The sequence below is a fragment of the Otolemur garnettii genome, unplaced genomic scaffold (genome assembly GCF_000181295.1).
Source record: "Otolemur garnettii isolate 467f Iridium unplaced genomic scaffold, OtoGar3 scaffold00001, whole genome shotgun sequence".
Classification (NCBI taxonomy): domain Eukaryota; kingdom Metazoa; phylum Chordata; class Mammalia; order Primates; family Galagidae; genus Otolemur; species Otolemur garnettii.
The window spans coordinates 38,782,608-38,786,103 of record NW_003852396.1 but is presented as its reverse complement, the minus strand read 5'-3'; the positions used below and the strand labels follow the sequence as shown (position 1 = coordinate 38,786,103).

Here is a 3,496-nt window from a genome sequence, read left to right as displayed (position 1 = left end):
AAAAAAAAAAAAAAAGAGTGTGGAGGCTATTGCTAGAGGGGCCTTGACCTGAGGCAAGGCTCCACCACTGCCTAGTGGTGTGGCCATGGGCACTTGCCTTCTCTAAGCCTCAAAGTTCTCTGCGCAGAATGGGGACATAATAATATCTACCATAAAGGGCTGCTGTGACAACTGAGTAATCGTGACAATGGCCAGCATTTACAGAACCTTTACCACATATTAGACCACTCTTTTTCAGTACATTATGGGTACAGTATTTTTTTTCTTTTTTTAAGACAGAGTCTCGCTATGTCACCCTTGGTAGGGTGACAGCCACAGCCCACAGCGACCTCAAACTCTTCAGCTTAAGCAATTCTCTTGCCTCAGCTGCCCAAGTAGCTGGGACTACAGGTGCCCACAACAACACCTGGCTATTTTTTTTTTTTTTGTAGTTGTCATTGTTGTTTGGCAGACCCGGGCTGGGTTTGAACCAACCATCCCCGGTACATATGGCCAGTGCCCTAGCTGCTGAGCTATGGGCGCTGAGGCTACAGGTACAGTATTAACATATTTAATTCTCACAGCTGCTCTGTGAGGGAGGTACTTTTATGATCCAATTTTTTTTTGCAGTTTTTGGCTGGGGCTGGGTTTGAACCCACCACCTCTGGCATATGGGGCCTGTGCCCTACTCCTTTGAGCCACAGGCACCACCCTCCAATTTTTTATTTTTTAAGACAGTCTCAAGCTGTTACCTTGGGTAGAGTGCTATGGCTAACTCACAGCAACCTCCAACTCTTGGGCTCAAGCGAACCTCTTGCCTCATTTTTTTCTATTTTTAGTAGAAACAGGGTCTCACTTTTATGCTCAGGCTGGCCTTGAACTTGTGAGTTCAAGCAATCCACCTGCCTCAGCCTCCCAGAGTGCTAGGATTACAGGCGTGAGCCACCACACCTGGTCGTACGATCCAAATTTTATAGGTGAAGAAAATGAGATACTAAGAGGTCAACTAACATGCCAAGATTACATACTGCTAACAATCGAGATGGGTTCTAGGGCCACTATTCCAAATATGCCACATGCATACTTTCTGACACATTGTAAGTTATTCAATAAATCTTAACTATGATTATTATGAGTTACAGTGTGTTATGTTTAGCAGCAATTAAAATAAAAATACTTGGTCTGGTACAGTGGGTGGCTCATGCCTGTAATGCTGAGAGGCTGAGATGGATGGATTGCTTGAGCTTAGGAGTTCAACACCAGCCTGAGCAAGAGTAAGACCCTGTCTCTACTAAAAAGAGAAAAATTATAGAACGCCATGGCACTCTACCAAGGGTGAATGCTCAATAGCTCAGTGGTTAGGGCACTGGCCACATGCACCAGGGCTGGTGGGTTTGGACCCAGCCCGGGCCTGCTAAACAACAATAACCACAAAAAAATAGGCAGTCATTATCGCAGGCACCTATAGTTCCGGCTATTTGGGAGGCTGAGGCAAAAGAATCGTTTAAGCCCAAGTAACACCACAGCACTCTACCGAGGGTGACATAGTGAGACTCTGTCTCAAAAAGAAAAAAGAGAAATCAGCTCAGCACCCGGTGGTTAGGGCGCCAGTCACATACACCGAGGCAGGTGGGTTCAAACCTGGCCCAGGGACTGCTGAACAACAATGATAACTACAACAACAAAAAAACTATAGCCTGGCTTGGTGCCTGTAGCTCCGTGGCTAGGGTGCCAGCCACATACACTGAAACTGGGGGGTTCAAATCCAGCCTGGACCTGCCAAATGACAGTAACAACCCCAAAATAGCCGGGTATTGTGGGGGGTGCTTGTAGTCCCAGCTACTTGGGAGGCTGAGGGAAGAAAATCGCTGAAGAGTTTGAGGTTGCTGTGAGCTGTGACACCATAGCACTCTACTGAGGGTGACGAAAGGGAATCTCTGTTTTACAACAAAAAAAATAGCAGGGCATTGTGGCAGGCACCTGTAGTCCTAGCTATTTGGTAGGCTGAAGCAAGAGGATCACTTAAGCCCAAGAGGCAGAGGTTGCTGTGAGCTGATACCACAGCACTCTACTGAGGATGACAGTAAAACTCTGTTTCAAAAAGTAAACAAACAGGCTCAGTGGCTGTGGCTCAAGCAGCTAAGGAGCCAGCCACATACACTTAAGGTGGCGGGTTCAAATCCAGCCCGGGCCCGCCAAACAACAATGATGGCTGCAACCAAAAAGTAGCCAGGAGTTGTGTGTGGCGGGTGCCTGTGGTCCCAGCTACTTGGGAGGCGGAGGCAGAAGACTCGCTTGAGTCCAAGAGCTGGAGGTTGCTGTGAGCTATAACACCATCGCATTCTGGCCTGGGGTAACAAGAGTAAGACTCTGTCTCAAAATAAATAAATAAATAAATAAGTGAATGAAATAAAAATAGAAAAATTAGCTAGGCATTGTGGCAGGTGCCTGCAGTCCTAGTTACTTAAAAGGCTGAGGCAGGAGGACTGCTTGAACCCAGGAGTTTGAGGTTGCTATGAGCTAGGCTGATGCCATAACACTAGCCTGGGCAACAGAGTGAGACTCTGTCTAAAAATAAATAAATTTTAAAAAATAATAAAAATAGAAATACTTCACCCCAATTTTTTTTCAGGCAGGGTCTCATTCTGTCACCCTGTCTAGGCTACAGTGCAGTGGCATCATCAGAGCTCAATGCAACCCAAAATTCTTGGGCTCCTGCAATCTATCTGCCTCAGCCTCCTAAGCAGGGACTACAGGCTCTTGCCACCACTCCTGCTAATATTTCCACTTTTGGTACAGACGCAATCTTGCTCTTGCTCCGTCTAGTTTCAACCTCCTGGCTTCAAGTGATCCTCTCACCTCAGTGATCCAAAGATTTGAAAGACAAATTAAATCAACTTTTGTTGAATTGCAGAGAATCATTGTTAAGAGAGTGATTATATACATATCTTACATAATCATATGAATTTTGTATTTGACAAAATGTATTCAAATATACAGAGTACCTACTATGTGCCAGCTAGTATGCTAGACATGAGGAATAGAGAGAAGAAAAGAATATAGTTTAAGCCCTCAAAAAAATGACAAGTTTGCAAAGTCTGCATAGGCTTTTATGTGTCTATGATGAAAATGAGTGTATCTTGATATGTGTGGGAGAAAATAGTTGTGTTTGAATGACAAGTATACTACATTAGTATTTAATGTCCTAGGTATTCTTTTTGTTTGTTTGTTTTTTGAGACAAAGTCACAAGTTGTTGCCCTGGGTAGAGTGCTGTGGTGTCACAGTGCACAGTAACCTCAAACTCTTGGGCTTAAGCGAGTCTCTTATCTCAGTCTCCCAAGTACCTGGGACTACAGGGGCCTGCCATAACGCCCCACTATTTTTTGTTGCAATTGTTATTGTTGTTTAGCTGGCCTGGGCCGGGTTTGAACCTGCCAGCCTTGATGTATGTGGCTGGCGCCATAACCACTGTGTTACAGGCACCGCGCCACCTAGGTATTCTTTTTTTTTTTTTTT

At 45.0% G+C, this 3,496-nt stretch overlaps 1 protein-coding gene across 5 annotated transcripts in view; it reads right to left on the bottom strand.

Moving 5' to 3' along the window:
- ZNF143 (zinc finger protein 143) overlaps window positions 1-3,496 on the bottom strand; it is a 77,287-nt gene that overhangs the window by 42,024 nt on the left and 31,767 nt on the right. The gene's annotated exons all lie outside the window — the stretch shown is intronic.